This window comes from Oryx dammah, unplaced genomic scaffold, assembly GCF_014754425.2.
Source record: "Oryx dammah isolate SB20612 unplaced genomic scaffold, SCBI_Odam_1.1 HiC_scaffold_3, whole genome shotgun sequence".
Taxonomy (NCBI): domain Eukaryota; kingdom Metazoa; phylum Chordata; class Mammalia; order Artiodactyla; family Bovidae; genus Oryx; species Oryx dammah.
The window spans coordinates 114,020,701-114,042,810 of record NW_024070187.1 but is presented as its reverse complement, the minus strand read 5'-3'; the positions used below and the strand labels follow the sequence as shown (position 1 = coordinate 114,042,810).

Genomic DNA, 22,110 nt, shown 5'->3' with positions numbered 1-22,110 from the left:
CTCTTTCTTGTCCCGCTTTGGGGGTTGCGCTTTTCCTGCAGGCCCCTGGGGCTTGCTCATTTCCAGCCTTTCTGCTTCTCCGCGTGCTTCACGTCTCGTAGTTTCTCTTGCTGTTGGTTCACCGATCTCGTCTTCTGCAGCGTTTAAGATGCCGTTAGTCCCATCCTGTGGACTCTCGCTTCAGAGGTTTGCTTTCTGTTTCCAGCAGTCCCTCTCTGACCTTACGTAACCCTTCACTTCTCTCCTCATATGTTCATGCTTTCCTTTAAACTCTCGAGCATGTTTACAGCATCTCAAGAGTGTCTTCAAGCCTGTATCTGCTGACTCATCCTTGCTGTCCTTCGTGGGTCTGTTCTACTGACTGATTTTTCCCCTGGGTGTGGCTCTCGTTTCTGCGTCTTTCCTTGGCTAGTGATTTTCCAGTGGGTGTTCGATTTTGTTATCCTCCTTTGAAGAGTGTGGGGGTTTGATTTAGCTGGCTGTCAGGCTACTTGGGGATTGGCTTTATCCCTTTGAGGTTTGTTTTTAGGCTTTTTAAAAGGACAGATCTAAAGTAGCTTTCACTCTAAGCTTAGCCCCACTACTTACGGCTGACACATGTGGAGTCTCCTTCGAAGGCCAGGAACTCAGCCAGAGCTACTGGGGACTCAGAAATCTCACAACCCTGGGCGAGTTCTGGGAGCACAAAGCCTGCAGCTCCCAGCTTTGCTGTTCCTGGCCTCCCAGGGTCGCACCCTGTGTGTGCACGCCTTGGAATTCAGCAACAGACTTGCGGCTCCCAGGTTGTTTTCTTCACTGCCTCTTTCCTCCCGGCACCTGCGAATCCAGCGACCCTGGCCTGGCCTAACCCTACTGTCTGGTCTCTTCCGCTGAGTGAAGAGCTGTGATCTCCGTGAGTTCCCCTTCCCTGTGCGGACGTGTGGAAAGCGCCTCCTGGCAGACAGCCGGGCAGCTCAGGGCTCGCCATGTTGATTTCCACCAGAGACCAGACTTTGAAAGCCATCGCTGCACATGTCTTGCCTTGTTTTGTAGTGACGTGTCACCGGCAGGAGGGGAAGTCCTGTCTCAGTTACTCTATCTTAGCCAGATACAGAATCCTCATGACAGCCTGTAAAATTCAGAGCAAACCTCAGGTCATGACACTTCCTTGCACAAAGAGCTTCAGTGACTTCCCGTTACCTGTAGTGTAAGAGTGAGCCTTGCCACCCAGAGAGCCCAAGCTTGTACCCACAGCCCGTCCTTGGCGTGTCCACCGCCCAGCGTGGCACAGAGCAGCCCGCAACGAGCACACGCCTGGCCCCGGAGCCCCGCGCGCTCTGAGCTTCTGTGGACCGCCGCCGGCGAGCCGCAGTGTCGCCCTCCCGGAGGCAGAGCTCGGGCACAGCCCAGGACGACTGCAGGCCATCAGCTGTGGTAGTCAGGGCAGCCACCCAGCCCGCAGCCCCCTCGTTCGTGCTGTTGCTGTGACTTTCACAGTGAGCGCTGAAGTCTCCCAGAATACGGAGGAGTGGTCTCTCCAGAGACCCCGGGGGGCCCAGGAAGTGCCCTTCCTCTGACGGGAGGGAGCTGGGGGCCCGCCCCCTCGGGGGGTTTCCGGCTTGTCCAGCACCGTGTGGAGAGAGCAGAGGCGTAGTTAGGTGCTGGGCTGGTCTGGGGGTGGTGGTGCTGAGGCGTGAGGACTCCGGCGACGCCAGGCTGTGGTCACGAGCTCTCAGGACGCCTCACGCCCGTCATGCCGCCTCCTCCCTGCGTCCTGGAGCCCTGCGGGGGTGCGGCTCCTGCCGGCCCAGGAGAGAGCTGGTCCTCTCTCCCGTCCCCGTGTGAGGCGCTAAGAGCTTCCATTCGAAGGTTTCAGAGCAGCAAAGCCTGACAACCCCGACATGGTTTCCTGTGTCTTCCAGTCTGCCGATAGCAGCGACGAGTTCCCGTTAGGAGCCGACCGTGGAGACGTGGCTGAACGTGGGGCAGACAGGCCTGGCCAGGCTCCCGGCGTGTGCCCTGCTTGTGGCAGGCGGCCGCGGGGCACGTGGCCGGCACCCCCACCCCACCCCCGCCCGCTCCAGGCTCCGTCCCCCTCCTCGGGGCAGCGCCAGCCCCTCCTGGACAGGTCAGGGTCTGCGTAGCGACCCCCACCGACCGCAGGAGCTCGGGGCGCACACGCAGGGCGCCCTCACTCGTGACCTGAGACGCCAGCTTGGCCGGTTTGGATTTATAAAGTGTCGGTAACACATCTAGAAAGGAGTGTACCTGACAGCCGGGTGATTAAATATTATACAGTTACCGTTTACATTCGTCACTTCATGACAGAGAGAAGGAGAAAAGTTCAAGCAGTGACAGGCCTTATTTTCTTGGGCTCCCAGGTCACTGCAGATGGTGACCACAGCCGTGAAATTAAAAGATGCTGGCTGCTTGGAAGAACAGCTGTGACAAGCCTAGACAGTGTATTAAAAAGCAGAGACATCACTTTGCCAACAAAGTCTGCATAGTCAAAGCTGTGGTTTTTCCCGTGGTCATGTATGGATGTGAGAGTTGGACCATAAAGAAAGCTGAGCGCCAAAGAATTGATGCTTTTGAACTGTGGTGCTGGAGAAGACTCTTGAGAGTCCCTTGGACTGCAAGGAGATCCAACCAGTCCATCCTAAAGGAAATTGACGCTGAATATTCTTGGAAAGGCTGATGGTGACTGTGAAGCCTGGTGGCCTGGTTCCGTCTGTCGAGAAGGCGATGCTTCCCCCGCTGGCCAGGTGCGGTGTCTGTCTCGGGCGATCACATATCTGTGGCTCCGTCTCTGGCCTCTGCCTGTTCCGCTGGTTGCTTTGTCGCCGGATCAGCGCCTTCTGCCGCAATCACTGTCGCTCTGTCTGCACTTAGCGGTCTGCTTGTGTAGTCTTGAGATGGCTCGGCATTTGTCTGCACGTTTCGGAGCCACTGGTGGGTTGCTGGCGGTTTTCCAGAGTCACCTTTCTTCTGTGTGAGCGGTGGAGACACAGGACTTTTGGGATTTGTGTGTGATGCTTTCGCTGGAAATGGTGGCGCAAGCCGCGCTGACATTAGGACAGCCGGGGTTTGCTTTGTGACTGTACCTTTGTGATCTCCATTGTGTCTTGTTTTGTAAAAATCCTCGGGTCATTCCCCCAGGAGTAGATACTAAATCCGGCTGGGTTTGTTTGCCTTTAAAAAGCCGTCCCTTTTAGATGAGGTAAGCTCTATCAGGATCTAAAACCAGCATGAAGTGGGCTGACCTCAGGCCCGTGTGTCGCCCTCAGACACGCAGTTGTTCAGAGGAGGGAGGGAGAGGCTTGTAGCGTATACGGCTTTGTGGGGACTTTGCGTAAGGTGACCGGTTATCCGAGAGAGGCCAGTGGACAGGCCGTGTCTGCCTCTGCTGACGGCTGGGCTGGTCGGAGCAGGCTGTGCTGCCCACGGGCACTGGGGACTCGCCGAGCTGGGCGGCAGGGCCTGGTCGGACCAGAGGCCTGCGTGTGGGAGCGGAGCCGAGCCCCGGCCGGTGGACTGAGGGGACCCTGGTGTGAGTCTGGGGGGTGGGAGGAGCCAGGAAGAAGCCGAGAAGGCGCCGCTGGGGCCGTGGAGCCCTGGAGAGGATGGTGCTGTGCCCGCGAAGAGAGCTCCACGGGCGACGGTCACAGCGTCGATGGGCAGAGAGGGGCAGGGCCGGGAGAAGCGGGCAGCAGGGCAGGAGACACGCTCTGCTCTGGGCCTGTGGCTCTCGAGGTGCTTCTCAGACTCCAGATGGGAGTGGTGTCGAGAGCGGGGTGAGTGAGTGCGGATGCTGGGAGCCGTCAGGCCTGGACGTGTGAGCTGGGGGTCTTCAGTCGGCGGGCGGGTTTAGTGCTGTGGGAGGCTTGAGTGGTGGGAGGTCATGAGAAAAGGCGAGGCCCAAACCTGCGCAATCAGTGGGCAGCGGGGGACGGCTGGGGATGGTGTCGTGAGAGGCGCTGGGCCGCGCGGCGGGGCTCAGGCCTCCGTGATGTGGGCGCCGGGACCCGCTGTGCAGAGTCGCTGTGAGCGCCGTGATGCCCTCGGAGCAGCACGCGGCACGCACGCGAGTAAGAGCTGCTGGGTCCAAGCTAGCGCCCCTGCTGCTGTGTCCACTGCATCTCCGGTAGAAGCGGCTCTGGAAGCGGACGAGGCTTCCTAGAAGGGCCAGGCAGAGCGAAGAACCCAGGACAGGACACACAGCACATGGGGGGAGGAGACGGCATCAGAGGAGAAAAGCTCTCTGTTTAGATTGTTTAAAATTCAAAATTAAAACACACAGGAAGATAGAAAAAATTAAATGAAATTAATCTTTTTCCTGGGTAGATTCTAAGAAAAGAGAATATTGGTATGGCGATAATAACATCACACAAAATAATTCAAGTTAAAAACCTATAAAAAGAACAAAGCAGGCAATATGCACCAAAAATAAGAGTCTCTCATTTATCAACAAAGGTAGGTGGACTGCAATAAGCATGGACAAGTATTCTTAGGGGAAGGCTATACTATACCTTTTCCAGAAACTAAGAAATAGGATTAGACCACAGAGTGTTTCAGACAGCTTATATTACATGTGTATATACATATACATATATTACATTTTATACACACACACACACACACACACACACACACACACACATATATATTACACCCAGTAGAGAATATACTTTTTCCTCCAAAGGTACATGGAGTATCTACCAAAGTTGACAATATTCTACTCCAGAACTGCAGTTCCTACAAATTAAAAATATGTTTATAGCATACAGGTCACATCTACTATCAGCAGTGTAATTAAACAGCTGCCGCTGCTGCTGCTAACTTGCTTCAGTCGTGTCCGACTCTGGGCGACCCCGTAGGTGGTAGCCCACCAGGCTCCCGCATCTCTGAGATTCTCAAGGCAAGAGCACTGGAGTGGGTTGCCATTTCCTTCTCCAATGCATGAAAGTGAAAAGTGAAAGTGAAGTCGCTCAGTCATGTCCGACTCTTAGCGACCCCATGGACTGCAGGCTACCAGGCTCCTCCGTCCATGGGATTTTCCAGGCAAGAGCACTGGAGTGGGTTGCCATTGCCTTCTCCAATAATTAAACAGAAGCCAGTTGAAAAAAAGACAATATAAAATAATCTGTATGTTTTAAAGTTTAAAACTATATTTCCAAATAATCCATGGGTCAAGGAGAAAATTAAAATGGAAATTATAATACAGTTTAGAACTGTTGAATAATTATAGTTCTATACATTAACACCATTGAATATAGTCAAAGTGGTTTTCAGAGAAAATTTTGTAGTATTAAATATATATATTATAAAGAAGAAAAGTTGGAAGATATAGGAAATAAGCTTTCAACATAAAAACATAAGGTGGGGAAAGCATAACAAACTCAAATTAAGTTTAAGGAAATAATAAGGATAAATTAGAAATTAACAAAATGGCAAACAAAACAAACTGTATATAACTGATTAGACAAAAAAAGAAGTCTTCAGTAAGTATGACCAAGGAAAAGAGGGAGAATATATCAAGAATGAAGAAGAAAGAAGACAAAAATAACATCAAATACAACAGAGAAGTAAAGTTACAAGAGAATTCTATGAATAACTTTATACTAATGCACCTGATTATGAACGCATCTGATTCATCCATTCAACAGTTATTTTTAGAGCTCCTACTTTCTTCTAAAAACTGTTTTGTGCACTGGGGATATATTGGTGAACAAAACACAGTCCCTGCCTTCATGGGATTTACATTTCAGTAAGGTGATATCACACGGCCTTCCCTGGTGGCTCAGAGGTTAAAGCATCTGCCTGCAATGCGGGAGACCTGGGTTCGATCCCTGGGTCGGGAAGATCGCCTGGAGAAGGAAATGGCAACCCACTCCAGTATTCTTGCCTGGAGAATCCCATGGACACTGTACCCTGGTGGGCTACAGTCCACGGGGTCTCAAAGAGTCAGACACGACTGAACGACTAAACTTGCAACTTAACTTTCAACTTTCAAGGTAGTATCACAGTCACATAGGCAGATTGTGTTGAATGAATAGATTAAAGGGGTAAGACTATATGATTATCACAATAGAGACTGAAGAGAGTATCTGATAAAATTAAGCCCCCGTTCTATTTTTTTAATTGAAATATAGTTGATTTACAGTATTATATATTGCAGGTGTACAATACACTCGTTCATAATTTTTAAAGGACATGCACCGTTTATAGTTATCACAAAGCGTCGGCTGTATCCCCTGGGTTGTACATAGTATCTTGTTCAGTTACTCAGTCGTGTCCGACTCTTTGGGACCCCATGGACGGCAGCACACCAGGCTTCCCTGTCCTGTACCATCTCCTGGACTTTGCTCAAACTCACGTCCATTGAGTCTGTGATGCCATCCAACCATCTCATCCTCCGTCGTCCCCTTCTTCTCCTGCCTTTAATCTTGCCCAGCATCAGGGTCTTTTCCAGTGAGTCAGCTCTTCACATCAGGTGGCCAAAGTATTGGAGGTTCAGCTTCGGCATCAGTCCTTCCAATGAACACCCAGGACTGATTTCCTTGAGGATGGACTGGTTGGATCTCCTTGCAGTCCAAGAGGACTCTCAAGAGTCTTCTGCAACCATGGTGCAGAAGCGTCAGTTCTTTGGTGCTCAGCCTTCTTTATGGTCCAGCCCTCACATCCTTACATGACCACTGAAAAGAACACAGCTTTAACTCTACAGACCTCTGTTGGCAAAGTGATGTCTCTGCCTTTCAATACGCTGTCTAGATTTCTCATAGCTTTCCTTCTAGGAGTGTGTGTCTTTTAATTTCATGACTGCAGTCACCATCTGCAGTGATTTTGGAGCCCAAGAAAATCTGTCACTGTTTCCACTTTTTCCCCATTCATTTGCCATGAAGTGATGGGACTGGATGCCGTGATCTTAGTTTTTTTTTTTTTTGAATGTTGAGTTTAAACCAGCTTTTTCACTCTATTCTTTCGCCCTCATCAAGAGGCTCTTTAGTTCCTCTGGGCTTTCTGCCATTAGCGTGGTGTCGTCTGCATAACTGAGGTTGTTGGTATTTCTTGCGTCTGGACTGCAGCTTGTGCTTCATCCAGCTGATATTTTGCATGATTTGCTCTGCATGTGAGTTGAATAAGCAGGGGGACGGTGTACAGCCTCGTGCTCCTTTCCCAGTTTTCAGCAAGTCTGTTGTTCCATGTACACTTCTGTTGCTTCTGGGCAGTTTTCTCAGGAGGCAGGTATGCTGGTCTGGTATTCCTGTCTCTAAGAATTTTCCACAGTTTATTGTGATCCACACAATCAATGCCTTTAGTGGAGTCAGTGAAGTAGAAGCAGATGTTTTTCTGGAATTCCCTTGTTTTCCACAAGGCGGAGTCTTAACCAGGGGACCACCAGGGAAGACCCTTGTCACAGTATTCTTATGATGCTGTATACAGCGACTGCTGTGGGTCTACAGAACGATCAAGTGACTTGGTTGAGGAGTCTTGGCAGCATCCTATGCCATTAGTACCCGGTTATGGATGGAGGTTCGTAACGTTGTACAGGAGGCTGTGATCAAAACCATCCCCAAGAAAACAAAATACAAAAAGGCAAAATGGTTGTCTGAGGAGGCCTTACAAATAGCTGAGAAAAGAAGAGAGGCAAAAGGCAAAGGAGAAAATGAAAGATATATCCATCTGAATGCAGAGTTCCAAAGAATAGCAAGGAGAGATAAGAAAGCCTTCCTAAGAGATCAGTGCAAAGAAATAGAGGAATACAATAGAATGGGAAAGACTAGAGATCTCTTCAAGAAAATTAGAGATACCAAGGGAACATTTCATGCAAAGATGGGCACAATAAAGGACAGAAATGGTATGGACCTAACAGAAGCAGAAGATACTAAGAAGAGGTGTCAAGAATACACAGAAGAACTGTACAAAAAAGATCTTCACAAGTCAGATAATCATGATGGTGTGATCACTCACCTAGAGCCAGACATCCTGGAATGTGAAGTCAAGTGGGCCTTAGAAAGCATCACTACGAACAAAGCTAGTGGAGGTGATGGAACTCCAGCTGAGCTATTTCAAATCCTAAAAGATGATGCTGTGAAAGTGCTGCACTCAGTATGCCAGCAAATTTGGAAAACCCAGCAGTGGCCACAGGACTAGAAACAGTCAGTTTTCATTCCAGTCTCTAGAAAGGCAACGCCAAAGAATGTCTAAACTACCGCACAATTGCACTCATCTCACATGCTAGCAAAGTAATGCCCCAAATTCTCCAAACTAGGCTTCAGCAATATGTGAACCGTGAACTTCCAGAAGTTCAAGTTGGATTTAGAAAAGGCAGAGGAAACAGAGATCAAATTGCCAACATCCGCTGGATCATCGAAAAAGCAAGAGAGTTCCAGAAAAACATTTACTTCTTCATTGACTACGCCAAAGCTTTTGACTGTGTGGATCACAACAAACTGTGGAAGATTCTTCAAGAGACGGGAATAAAAGACCACCTGACCCGCCTCCTGAGAAACCTGTATGCAGGTCAGGAACCAACAATTAGAACCAGACATGGAACGACGGACTGGTTCCAAATTGAGAAAGGAGTACGTCAAGGCTGTATATTGTCACCCTACTTCTATGCAGAGTGCATCATGCAAAATGCCGGGCTGGATGAAGCACAAGCTGGAATCAAGATTGCCGGGAGAAATATCAATAACCTCAGGCACGCAGATGACGCCACACTTCTGGCAGAAAGCGAAGAACTAAAGAGCCTCTTGATGAAGGTGAAAGAGGAGAGTGAAAAAACTGCCTTAAAACTCAGCATTCAAAAAACTAAGACCATGGCATCTGGTCCCATCACTTCATGGCAAATAGATGGGGAAACAATGGAAACAGTGACAGATTTTATTTTCTTGGGCTCCAAAATCACTGCAGGTGGTAACTGCTGCCATGAAATCAAAAGACGCTTGCTCCTTGGAAGAAAAGCTATGGCAAACCTAGACAGCATAATAAAAAGCAGAGACATTTCTTTGCCCACAGAGGTCTGTAGAGTCAAAGCTATGGTTTTTCCAGTAGTCATGTATGAATGTGAGAATTGGACCATAAAGAAAGCTGAGTGCTGAAGAACTGATGCTTTCAAATTATGTTGGAGAAGATCCTTGAGAGTCCCTTGGACAGCAAGGAGATCAAACCAGTTAATCCTAAAGGAAATCAGTCCTGAATATTCACTGGAAGGATTGAGCTGAAGCTCTAATACTTTGGCCACCTGATGCAAAGAGCCAACTCATTAGAGAAGACTCTGACTATGGGAAAGATTAAAGGCAGGAGGAGAAGGGGATGACAGAGGATAAGGTGGTTGGATGGCATCACTGACTCGATGGACATGAGTTTGAGTGAACTCTGGGAGTCAGTGGTGGACAGGGAGGCCTGGCGTGCTGCAGTCCGTGGGGTCACAAAGAGTCGGACACAGCTGAGTGACTGAGCTGGCTGATGACTGCAGCGTTACAGAAGGAAGAGCGCCCTGCCCAGCCAGGAGGAGTGGGGGTGCTTCGTCCAGGGCTCACCTCTGTCAGGTAGAGCTGGGCTGGAGGCTCCGGCTCCTCAGATGTAGCTTGCCACAAAGCAGACTTTCAACAAGTATATGTTGAAATGTCCATCTTAGTGTCCCGTCTAGTTTTAGGACAACAGTGTGAAGAATGGTTGGTTCCTGGTGTAGTGGAGCCCTGATTTTGACTTATTCTGTGGAAGAGTTAGGCTTGAGTGACCCCCAGGGCCGGTGAGGGGAGAGAGGGCATGCCTGCCAGGTGGGCACTTTAGCCTTTACTTTTTTGCACCATGTAAATTTTTTTAGTACAAAACTATATTAGACTCAAAATTTGCAGCTGTAGCACAAAGAACTTCTCCTATACCATTTGAAAGTAAGTTGCTGATAGGATACACTTATCATCTTCAATACTTTAGAGTCAATTTCTTCCAGAGGAATACATCTTCTTGCAAAATCAAAATGCAACTGTCGAAATTATGAACTTAACGCTGATACATCTCTGTGATCTTGTCCTCACAGTCTATTCATTTCACCAATTCGTGGTAAATTTCAACTCTCAGTGAAAGGATCCAGTTCAGAATCACACTTTGTTTTTAGTGGCCGTGGCTCTTCTGTCCCCTCCAGGAGAAGAGCTCCTCCTTCTGTCCTTGCTTTCCACGCTCCTGCTGCTTTGAAGGCTGCACACCGCTCCCCGCGTAGGCGCTGCCTCAGTGTGGGTCACCCCGCCTTAGCTCCGCCCTCTGGAGACAGCCAGGCCGCTGGCGGGGGCTTCGGGGTGCTCACGCGGTCAGCACCACCTCGCGCAGGAGAAGGGGCAGGAGAGCTGCCTGCCTCCCCGGGTGGGGGCAGGGGGAGCGGGACGTGGGGCCTGAAGACCCCATGGAACAGGAGCCAGCCTGGTGACCAGATTTTGTGAGCCTGGGTAAATGGCTTTTCAAATTTGATTGCTTTATCTGAAAATCACATAAAAGCCATGAGTGTGGTCTAGTTTTGCACCTGACGTACTACCTTCATTATTAAGGCTTTGTGAAATCTAACTGTCCCAGAGCCCAGGTCAGAGTCACGGGCTGCACCTGAGACGGGAGCCAGCCGCTCCTTGTCTCAGCGCGGCTCCTCTGCACTCAGCGCCCTCCCTCCGGGGGCTGGGGCTGGCGCCTGCCCCGGGCACCCGGGTGATCCCACGGCCTGCACCCTTTCCCTCTCTGCTGGCCGGCCCTCCGGCCCCTGTCCTGGGGGCACCTGGTGCCTGGCGACGTGGTCTCCGTGCAGACCCGGGCCCAGGCGTGGCTGTGGCCTCTGTGCCTCGGCTGAGCGCAGGGTCAGCGCCCAGCTTGAGTCTCCCTTGTGGAGCCCCCACTTGGGGTCCCTGGGCTTCTGCATCGAGCAGTGGCCTGCAGACAGGGTCAGGCCACAGCAGGGGGTCTGAGCTTTGCGTGTGGCCTTTGGCACCCGAATGAAAGGAGGTCTTCATGGAGTGTATGATTTTAATCACTGAAATGAAATGCATTAACTTCACAAAAGAATTTATAAGTGAATAATGTAAGTTTTTCCATTCAAATCAACGAAGTTGCTTAGGGCTCATCTTTGAAAAGCATCCCCTGTCTCTTGTTGGTGAGTCCCAGGGGCCATCTGTGGTCAGGTGCCAGTTAGTGGGCAGCCACGTGCAGCCCCGGCTGCTATCTCCACGCCTCACGTCCTGGGCCCTCAACGTGACAAGCGACAGCGTCCCCTCCGCATGTCGCCCCACTTCCCACACTGCCCCTTTTTGGTTGCCATTCTGCCCACTCGCGGCCTCGCGAGCTCTCCCGGCATCTCACCCCCATCTGCTTGGCATTTCAGTCTCCAGAAGGACTTGTGTCATTTCAGACCCAGGGAGTTTGTGCAGCTTTGCTCTGCCAGAATAGTTATAGCTCGACTTTTCCAATGTTGACCCCAGGAGGGACTCAGACGTAGGCTTCTCCCGTGTGGGCACACGTGTCTGGTGGCCCTGGGGGGTGCACGCAAGGATGGTGCACACCTTCTAAGTGTCAGCAGGGCTCTAAGCAGGGGCAGGCCTTTCACCGAGAGGAGCTGGGCCGCCTGCCCGAGGCTGCATCAGGTCAAGCAGGACGCGGCCTGAGGTCTGTCCTGCCCGTTCTTACCTGTGTCCTCCTCCTCCCCAGTGACCCGGCCACTCACGGAGGTTGCCTGTGCGGTTTCTTCGAGGAAAGAAGGGCTGCGTCTTTACATCTGTAAAGCATACCAGGGCTGCAGCTGGGGACTGGAGCAAACATGCTCTGGGTGACTGCTGCAGGGCCTGGGCAGGATTGGGCAGACGCAGGCACAGGGCTGATGAGGATGGGGCGGGGGGAGGGAGGGCGGGGCTGAGGGCCGGCAGCCCTCCTGGGCCTCTGCCTCTCGGTGCGGGACTCGGGCATGGCCCAGAATTCCAAGTCCACGCTGGCCTTCCAAGTCGTCTGAAGAGTCTTACTAACAGTGCGTTAGCTTCTTTGACATTTTCTCAATATTTGGATGCACGGTGTAAAGATCTACTCTTGGCCCAAGCCCTGTAGTTGTTCACTTTTCCCCTAATAAGGGAAACCAAGGCGTCACGATACTCGAGTCCGTGCAGCGTATCACGCGATGCTGCCCAGAGCCACAGTGGCTAGCGTGGGCGCGAGTCCCCCCCGGTTTCCCCCCAGAGCCAAGTTGCACCGTTGCAGGGACCGTGGGGCAGGTATTCTCAAGGTCTGGTCGGTGTGGAGGGTGGATCAGTTCACTGGCAAGTACAGGCTTTAAAAAGTAAATGATGTGACGTTAAAACTCTCAGAGTCCTGCACCCAAGATTGTACATTTCACTGTATGTGGATCTTATCTCAAAAACTGTAAAGAAAGACCCAACTCTCATTAGTGGTTTTGTTTTTGGCAAGTGTGTGTTTATCGGTTCTTAAAGTACGTTTTGTGTGCTCCAGCAAATGAGTAAATACACCAAGAATCATGGGAGCCCAGCTCTCCGCTGCTGGGACAGAGTTACAGAACTGGAGAAGGAGAATGTCCTGGGGTTGGGTCGGAGCTTGAGCTGTCACTGTGAACTCGTGGCTTTAGTGGATGTGAGCACGTAGAGACGAATAGATAGATGTGCGCCTGTGTGCTCGCTCAGAAGGAAAGCTGTGGCCACCTTAGACGGCGTGTTAAAAAGCAGAGATGTTACTTTGCCAACGAAGGTCCGTCTAGTCAAGGCTAGGTTTTTCCAGTGGTCATGTATGGATGTGAGAGTTGGACCATAAAGAAAGCTGAGCGCTGAAGAATTGATGCTTTTGAACTGTGGTGCTGGAGAAGACTCTTGAGAGACCCTTGGACTGCAAGGAGATCCAGCCAGTCCATCCTAAAGGAGATCAGCCCTGAATATTCATTGGAAGGACTGATGCTGAAGCTGAAACTCCAATACTTTGGCCACTTGATGGGAAGACCTAACTCATTGGAAAAGACCCTGATACTGGGAAAGACTGAAGGCAGGAGGAGAAGGGGGTGACAAAGGATGAGATGGTTGGATGGCATCACCAAACTTGATGGACATGAGTTTGAGTAAACTCTGGGAGTTGGTGATGGACAGGGAAGCCTGGCGTGCTGCAGTCCATGGGGTCACAAAGAGTCGGACACGACTGAGTGACTGACCTGAACTGAACTGAACTGTGTATCATAGGCACATGTGGATATGTGTGTTAGTATTTCTTAGCTCTGTCTGCTGGAAGGACCAGGAAGCAATGAAACTCCCCAGGAGCAATGAGTAGCCCTTGTGTGCAGATCTTGGTGTCTAAACACCACTCCTCAGTGAAAGGAACTGGGTTCCTTGGAGCAAAGACTGATTTCCTGGGTTGGAGCAGGGAAAGTACAAAATGAGCCCTGTACACGCGTCTTCTACCAGATAGTGAGGAGGCGCTCAGTGCATGCTGAGGACTTACCAGAAGGACCAAGCACCAGCTCGAAAGAAGGCCGAGCATTACAGAAAAACAGGCCCGGTGTTTGTGGATTATACGCCGTTGGGTGAAACAGGCCCACTGAGTGCATACTGATATAGATGAACGAGTTTGTAGCAAGTGGGGAGAAGGGACGCTCTTGCAGAGTTGAGTGGAGAAGGACCGGTGACCTCAGGAAGTCTCCCCTGGATGCTGAAATGCAGGAGCAGGCTCTGTCCACCACGTGAGAGCCTCCACCGCGGAGAAGCCTGGCTCCCTGACCAGCAGCAGCAGCACCACCTGCGATGGGCTGACCCCCACCCTCCTGCAGAGACACGCAAGGAGAACCCATGCAGGGCACCAGCCAGGTCAGCAGGGGACACCAGGCGGCCCAGACTGAGGGGCGTGCACACGTAACAGGCCCACGTCTGCTTCTCGGGAACAGAGGGGCCGGCAGCTTTTAAAGAGGCACGAGCCCTGAGCAATACTGACTTGGACCCTGGACCGGGAAGTAGCCAGAAAGGGCCTTGATGAAATGGGCACTCACGCTGTGTGACTTTCCCCAGTTTTGATGGCTGTGCTCTGGCTATGAAAGGGAATGTCCTGCTCTTTAGAAATTCACACTGAAGTGTTCAGGGGCCCAGAGGTACGCTGTCTCCAGCTTAATTTCTGGTTTGGGAAGAGCTACCAGCGTTTGTGTTCAGATAAGGGGAGGGAGTGAGGAGGAGCGGGGAGAGGTCACACAGCCAACAGGGAAGGACTAGACTCCGCTGAATCGAGGTGAAGGGTATCAGAAGGGCCCTTTCACTGTCTTGGTAACTCTCTGCAAGTTTTAATTTATACCAGAAGGAAAATTTGCCCGCACAGGGTGGCCCTAAGGGAGGGGTGCCAGGGGAGGTGTTTCCGCGCTTCGGTCAGCGTCCTTTCCCCGGGGGTGTCAGCCGTACCCGTGGCCGAGCCCCTGGGCAAATGGCAGGCACGGCCTGACTCTGCACCTGCCCTCCTGAGCTCTGCCGCCTCCTTGCTGGCACATGGCCGCGCCTTGGAAACGTGAGATCAGAAAGGCTGTGCTGGGAAGGTGGCCCCCCGGGGGCTGGGCTGCGGCCTTCTAGCCTCTCCCTGAATCGTTCCCTTGGAGGACGCTGAGATTGATTTGACATCTTGCTAACAGAGCTGTCAGCCAGTTTATGCCTCAGCGTCCATCCGAGGGTCCGGAGCAGACCCCCCACCCCCGTGTTGGCAAACAGAGTCTTCACTGCAGTCACGTGTGTGCTTTGCTTTGACCTCACAGTACTCCTCACAGTTTAGAAGTGGTTTGGTCTGGGCTGGCTGCTTATCACCTAGTGAAGGCTTATTCCTGACGCTGTGAGCTTTGGGTGGTCACCTTCTCATTACAGACAGGTTTCATGTTTATGGGACTGAAATTTTGTTAATAGGGAAATAAGAGTTTTATCGTGAAACGTCTGTTTTCCCTTCACCACTGCTGGTTTAACAGAAAGGATTCCCCGAAGCCCCAGGGCTTCAGCTCCAGCCCTGGAGCCTCAGAGAGCAGCCCTGGAGCTGCTCCGCCTGCTAAATAATTCAGGCTCCTCGCAGCCACAGGCGAAAGGTCTGCTCTGAATTATGGATGCGTCTTTGTGAGGCTTTGTGGTAAGTGTACTGTGCCTCCTCCCTGTGCTGAAGGGAGAGACTCGCCCTTGTCAGCCCGGGGCCGGGCATCTCTGGAGAAAGTGCAGTAACTTGCCTCCTTGGGGAGCCGAGCTCAGGAGCAGTGTCTCCGTGTGTGGCCTCAGCCTTTGCCCGGGGCCCCGGGGGCTGTGCCGGCTGAGCCTGGTATGGATTCAGAGGGGTGGTTTGCGGTGAATGGTTGGAAGTATTTGGTTAAGTGGCCTCACAGTGGCTCTTACCAGCTCTGCCCAGGTAAAGTCCCTCTGGTCTGCGCCCTGTCGTGGTTGGCGGGGGCAGGCAGACCGTGCGGGCTCCAGGTATGTGTGCGGGGGTGGGGGTCGGCTCCCAGGCAGGTGGCCGTTAATTGGGACTTAAGTCTTTACAGTGCTGGAGGTTATGGTGGCTGAGATACTCTGGTGAGATAATGATGGGAGAAGGCCTGGAGTTACAGAATTATCCACAAAACTTTCATACAGGGGCAGGCCTCAAGGCACTTGCCAGAGGGTAACCTGCATGTTCGACCAGCCAATGTAGGGGTCTTGGCGTTCCCGTTTTCAGCAAATTTGACAGACCTCATAAACTTCCTCACCAGGAAAGCGTTTCTTTGACTCAAACTGTTTGAAAGGGAGGAAAAAAAACAAGTGCCAACAGAAGCCAGGAAGCTTCTCTAAAGCGAAGCTGGGAGGTGGGAGGTGGGTCTTCCACAGTCTTCCTCTTGGGTTGGAGGATGCCTATGGGTTTTCCAAACCCCGGACACCCCGGAGACGGTACTGGCCTTGGAGTTGGGGTGGGAACCCTGGCCCTGGGAGGAGTTTCACTTGCGTTCAAGGGCAGTCCTTCCACAAACGTGCGCCGTTTTCCGTGTGTTGAGGGCTGAAAGGTGCTGTGAATTATGAAATTCAGAATTTGACAATGGATGTCAGAGGCCAGGGGATCTTCCGTGTGCGTTGTGGACACGGACGCGCTCGGGTTTTGTCGTCCCCGAGGGGCTCTGCGCCGGCCCGGCGGGTCCCACGCGAAGGCTCACCAGGAGGTCTTACGGTGACAAGAGCCGTGCACACGTGCTGTGTGTTCCCGAGTGTCTCTCATTCTCCCCTCTGAAGCGGGTGCAGGCTCCCTGAGGTCTGGGTGAGGTCCGCACACGGGGGCGGCGTGGCCTGGCCCGGGGGTGCTCCTGCAGGGTCTCTGTCGTCCACCCTCCAAGCCCCCGGTGCTGGAGTTGAGACCCAGGGAGCAGGCATTCGGGTCCCAGAACCCGTAGCGTGGAGGTGTCTTCTGCAGACAGAGAAGGGGCTCATGGGGGTGGTGGGGGCATGGGGCCCCTTTCTGACCTTGTGGGTCCCTACACCCCTCAGGCGAGCAGGAGTTTTCAGCCGAAGCAACTTCCGGGGTGGGATGAGCCCCCCAGCCTCCCCGACCCCTCTCCTACCCCATCTTCCTGTGCAGAATGCCAGCGCCCCTAAGACTCACGCGGGGACCGCCCAGCTCCTGCCAGGAGTCCGTCAAGGCAAACCCCAGAGTACGCCGCTGACCCACAGAGCCCACACCAAGGAGCCAGGAGGGTCCTTTTATTCTGACTGTAAAGGTCTTTATCGATGAGAAGTTTAAGACTAATCTTAGTTATTTTCGGCTGTGCTGCGTCTTCGTGGCTGCCGGCCTTTCTCTCATTGCGGTGAGCCCACGTGGGCTCGGTAACTGCGGCTCCGGGCTCCGGACCTCAGGCTCTGTGGCTGCTCTGAGGCACGTGGGTCTTCCCGCGTCTGGGATGCAGCGTGTGTCTCCTGCGTTGGCAGCTGGATTCTTTACCGCCGGGCCGCCAGGGAAGCCCTCGATGAGACTTTTAAAGTGGCAGCTGTTGATCTGTGAGTCCTGAAAAGCGATTCGTATTTGCCAGGTCTTAACAGGAATGAGTCAGTGTACAGGTCACGTTTCCCTAAAACGTGTATTCAGCGTTCATCCTCTCGTTCCCCCAGTCCCTCCACAAACCTGCAGGGTGGGCCCCGCACCCGTCTCCCTCCCGCCCTGTGTGCCTGCTCCGTGCCTGCTCCATGTTGGAATCCAGATGTCTTGTGTTTGACAAGCAGAAGCTCTCACTCCCTTGAAAAGTTCAGCTGCTGGGTCTGCAGCTTGCTGCCCAGCTCTCCCCCTGCCCATGGTCCAAGCCTGCAGTCCTCTCAGCCCCGCCCACGCTCCCTCCCCGCCACCTTCCAGGCTACCAGTGCCCTCAGCCACACCTCCGCCAGGGCAGCGCTCAAGGTGCCTCTCCACGGCAGCCAGGAGGACCAGGTCCCTTCTGTTACTATTATTATTATTACTTGTCTTATTTTTTAACATAGATGTGATGCTTTTTTCCAATATTTTTTATTAAAGTGTAGTTCATTTGCAATGTTGTATTGATTTCTGCTGTACAGCAAAGCAATTTAGTTGCATACCAACACGTACACACATGCACACACACACACATACATATGTCCATTCTTCTTAAAAAATATTCTTGTTCACTGGTTTATCACAGGATATTGAATATAGTTCTCTGCGCGGTACAGTAGGACCACGTTGTTTATCCATTCTATACATTTGTTGTTATTCAGGGGTTCAGTGACTGTTATTCAGTCACTCAGGCATGTCCGACTCTTTGCAGCCCCATAGACTGCAGCACACCAGGCTTCCCAGTCCTATACCATCTCCCGGAGCTTGCTCAAACGCGTGTCCATTGAGTCAGTGATGCCATCCAACCATCTCATCCTCTGTCGTCCCCTTCTCCTCCTGCCCTCAATCTTTCCCAGCATCTGGCTCTTTTTGCATCAGGTGGCCAAAGTGTTGGAGCTTCAGCTTCAGCATCATTTCTTCCAATGAATATGCAGGACTGATCTCCTTTAGGATGGGCTGGTTGGATCTTCTTGTAGTCCAAGGGGCTCTCAAGAGTCTCCTCCAACACCACAGTTCAGAAGCATCAATTCTTTGGTGCTTGGCTTTCTTTATGGTCCACCCCTCACATCCATACATGACTACTGGAAAAACCATAGCTTTGACTCTACAGACCTTTGTTGGCAAAGAAATGTCTCTGCTTTTTAATAGGCTATCTAGGTTTGTCATAGCTTTTCTTCCAAGGAGCAAGCATCTTTTAATTTCATGACTGCAGTCACTACCTGCAGTGATTTTTGAGCCCAAGAAAATAGTATCTGTCACTGTTTCCATTGTTTCCCCATCTATTTGCCATGAAGTGATGCAACTAGATGCCGTGATGTTTGTTTTTTAAATGTTGAGTTTTAAGCCAACTTTTTCACTCTCTTCTTTCACTTTCATTAAGAGGCTCGTTAGTTCCTCTTTGCTTTTTGCTGTAAGGATGGTGTTGTCTGCATATCTGACATTACTGATATTTCTCCTAACAATCTTGATTTCAGCTTGTGCTTCTTCCAGCCTGGCATTTCACATGATGTACTCCGCATATAAGTTAAATAAGCAGAGTAACCATATACAGCCTCGAGCCTTGATGTGCTCCTTTCCTAATTTGGAACCAGTCTGTTGTTCCATGTCTGGTTCTATCTGTTGCTTCTTGTCCCTCTTACAGATTTCTCAGGAGGCAGGTCAGGTGGTCTGGTATTCTCATCTCTTTAAGAATTTTCCAGTTTGTTGTGAACCACACAGTCAAAAGCTTTAGCATAGTCAGTGAAGCAGAAGTAGATGTTTTTCTGAAATTTTCTTGCCTTTTCTATGATCCAACTGGTGTTGGCAGTCTGGTTCCTTTGCCTTTTCTAAATCCAGCTTGAACATCTGGAAGTTCTTGGTTCACGGACTGTTGAAGCCTCGCTTGGAGAATTTTGAGCACTGGTTTGCTAGTGTGTGAGATGAGTGCAAGTGTGCCGTCGTTTGGACATTCTTTGGCATCGGGAATGAAGACTGGCCTCTTCCAGCCCCGTGGCCACTGCTGAGTTTTCCAGATTTGCTGGCGTGTTGAGCGCAGCTCTTTGTTTCATGCATGTTACGTGTTCTGTGCGTGACAGCTTGCGTCTGCTCCCCCTTGGCCCCTCCCCCTTGGCAGCCGCGAGACTGTCCTCCGTGTCTGTGCGTCCGTCTGTTCCGTGGACAAGCTCGTTGTGTCGTATTTTGGATTCCACGGGTGAGTGACGTGTGATATCTGTCTTTGTCTCGTCTGCTTCTCTTGGTGTCACAATCTCTGGGTCCATCCGTGTGGCTGCAGATGACGCTATCTTGTTGTTTTCACGGCCGAATAATCCTCCACTGGGGGTGTGTGCCACACCCTCTCTGCCCACCTGCCTGTCAGAGGACACCCAGGCAGCCTCCCTGTCTTGGCTGCTGTGAGCATCGAGGCACACCTGCCTTTTCAATCAGAGTTCAGTCTGTTCTGCATAACATTAGCGCCGGTTCACATTCCCACCGACAAACACACCCTCTCTGCACAGCCTCTCCAGCGTTCATCATCTGTGGACGTTTTGATGGTGGCCCTTCTGCCTGGTGTGAGGTGATGCCTCGTTGTAACTTTGCTTTGCCTTTCCCCAGTGATCAGTGAAGCTGAGCATCTTTTTATGTGCTATAGGCCTCTGTAGATCATCTTTGGAGAAATGTCTATTTAGGCCTTTGTTCATTTTCCAATTGGGGTGTTTGTTGTTGAGTTCTATGAGCTGCTTCTCTATTTTGGAGATTAAGCCTTGTCGTTTGCCTTGTTTGGAAATATTTTCTCCCCATCTTGCCCTTCCCTTGCTTATCGCTGCCCCCCAGGGTGAAGCCCACACAGCTTGGGTGTCCGCCACCCGGCCCCGCTGGCCCTGCCTTGGGGGCTGTCCTGCCCCTCGGGCACCCAGCCACCCCAGCTGTGAGCCACGTGTCTTCACGTGCTCGTCCTCACGGAAGGCTTTTCTCAGGTCGGTTACCTTCTGTGCACCCCTCAGCTCTCAGTTCAGCCACGTGCCCTCAAGGGAGGAAAGCTGGAGAGTGTCTCGGTGCTCACAGTCCGTAGTGTTTTCAGGAAGACGGCTTGTCTCGTGAGGACAGCCGTTTCTCAGCGTGGAGTGTGGCAGGAGAGCCTCCCGGCTCAGCCCCCGCGCCCCGATGCTGGCTCTCGGTTCCCATCGCTGTGGCCTCACGGGGTGGGGTCCTCCCGAGCCCCTGCCTGGTGACTGACCGCACTCTTCTCCCGCTTTTCTTTGGCTTCCTGATCTTTTTTCTTAGGATGTTTAGTTGCTCTTAAAGATACAGAAAACTAGTCCTTCAACTGTGCCATGTTACATGTATTTTCCAGCTTCTTGCTTGTCTTTTGACTTCGCTTGCAGTGTTTTTTACATACTGAGATTTACTTTATTTTGTTGAGGTGTAGTTGACAGACAGCTTTGTTTCAGGTGTACAATGATGGTTCAAAATGTGTAAATATTGTAAAAGAATCACCGCACACATTGCAGAACTTTGGAGATGAGCAGTTGTGGGGCTTCCCGGGGGGCGCTAGTGGAAAAGAACCCGCTTGCCATCGCAGGAGACGTAGGAGACACGGGTTCGATCCCGGGGCCAGGAAGACGCCCTGGAGGAGGGCACAGCCACCCCCTCCAGTATCCCTGCCTGGAGAATCCCATGGACAGGAGAGCCTGGCGGGCTACAGTCCGCGGCGCCACAGGCTTGGACACACTGAGTGCCCGCGCACGGAGAGCTTGTCACGGTCTGCTCTCGCAGCCGCGCTCTCAGACGCGGAGTTGACTGCACTCACTGTGCGTCCCGCCTCAGGGACGGCTCACTTGGGACTGTTGTTCGTGCCGTCGGGCCCCCCACCCACGCTGCCAGCCCTGGCACCACACCGCCTGTGCTCACACACGAAGACTCCAAGTCTGCCCCCTGCTCTGGGTGTCCTCACTCGGCATTTCGGGGGCTCTCCTGTGCTCCCTGCCAGTGTTTCTCTGCCTTCACCGTTCATGCCTGAATCTTTGGGCATCGTGGGGTTTGTTCTGGAGTGCGCTGGGAGAGCCCCGCCCCGTTACTGTCCAGGCAGCCACCGCTGGCCCGCGGCGCCCCTGGTGACCGGCCGTCCTGTGGGTGGAGTGGCCGCTCCTGCAGCAGCAGCCGCGCGCAGCCCGCTCGGACGCGGTGTGCGGTGTCTGATGTCCGGTGGGGTGGGCTGCCTCCGTCTCATGCAGTTGTCCCCACGGACCTCCACACTCGGTTTTGTCCAGATCTGATAAAGCACACGTGGGAAGTGTGTCAGGAGGAGAGGTTGACTCGGGGGGTGAGCTTCTCTGGGGTTCAGTCAACCGTGGAACCATGGGGTCTTCCAAGGGAGGGGAGTGTGTGAGCCGGCCTGTGAGTGTGTCAGTGTGTGTGTGAGCCGGCCTGTGTGTGTGTCAGTGTGTGTGCGTGAACCGGCCTGTGAGTGTGTCAGTGTGTGTGCGTGAGCTGGCCTGTGAGTGTGTCAGTGTGTGTGTGAGCCAGCCTGTGTGTTACTGTGTGTGTGTGAGCCAGCCTGTGTGTTTGTCAGTGTGTGTGCGTGAGCCGGCCTGTGTGTTTGTCAGTGTGTGTGCGTGAGCCGGCCTGTGTGTGTGTCAGTGTGTGTGCGTAAGCCGGCCTGTGAGTGTGTCGGTGTGTGTGAGCTGGCCTGTGTGTCGATGTGTGTGTGTGTGAGCCGGCCTGTGAATGTGTCAGTGTGCGTGCGTGAGCTGGCCTGTGTGTCAGTGTGTGTGTGTGAGCCGGCCTGTGAGTGTGTCAGTGTGTGTGCGTAAGCCGGCCTGTGAGTGTGTCAGTGTGTGTGCGTGAGCCGGCCTGTGTGTGTGTCAGTGTGTGTGCGTAAGCCGGCCTGTGAGTGTGTCGGTGTGTGTGAGCTGGCCTGTGTATCAGTGTGTGTGTGTGAGCTGGCCTGTGTATCAGTGTGTGGTGAGTGTGTCAGTGTGTGTGTGAGCCGGCCTGTGAGTGTGTCAGTGTGTGTGTGTGAGCTGGCCTGTGTGTCAGTGTGTGTGTGGAGCCGGCCTGTGAGTGTATCAGTGTGTGCGTGTGAGCTGGCCTGTG

General features: G+C 52.3%; 1 protein-coding gene across 2 annotated transcripts in view; it reads left to right on the top strand.

Moving 5' to 3' along the window:
* Positions 1-22,110, top strand: part of RGS12 (regulator of G protein signaling 12) — an 86,044-nt gene that overhangs the window by 48,935 nt on the left and 14,999 nt on the right. The window lies entirely within an intron of this gene.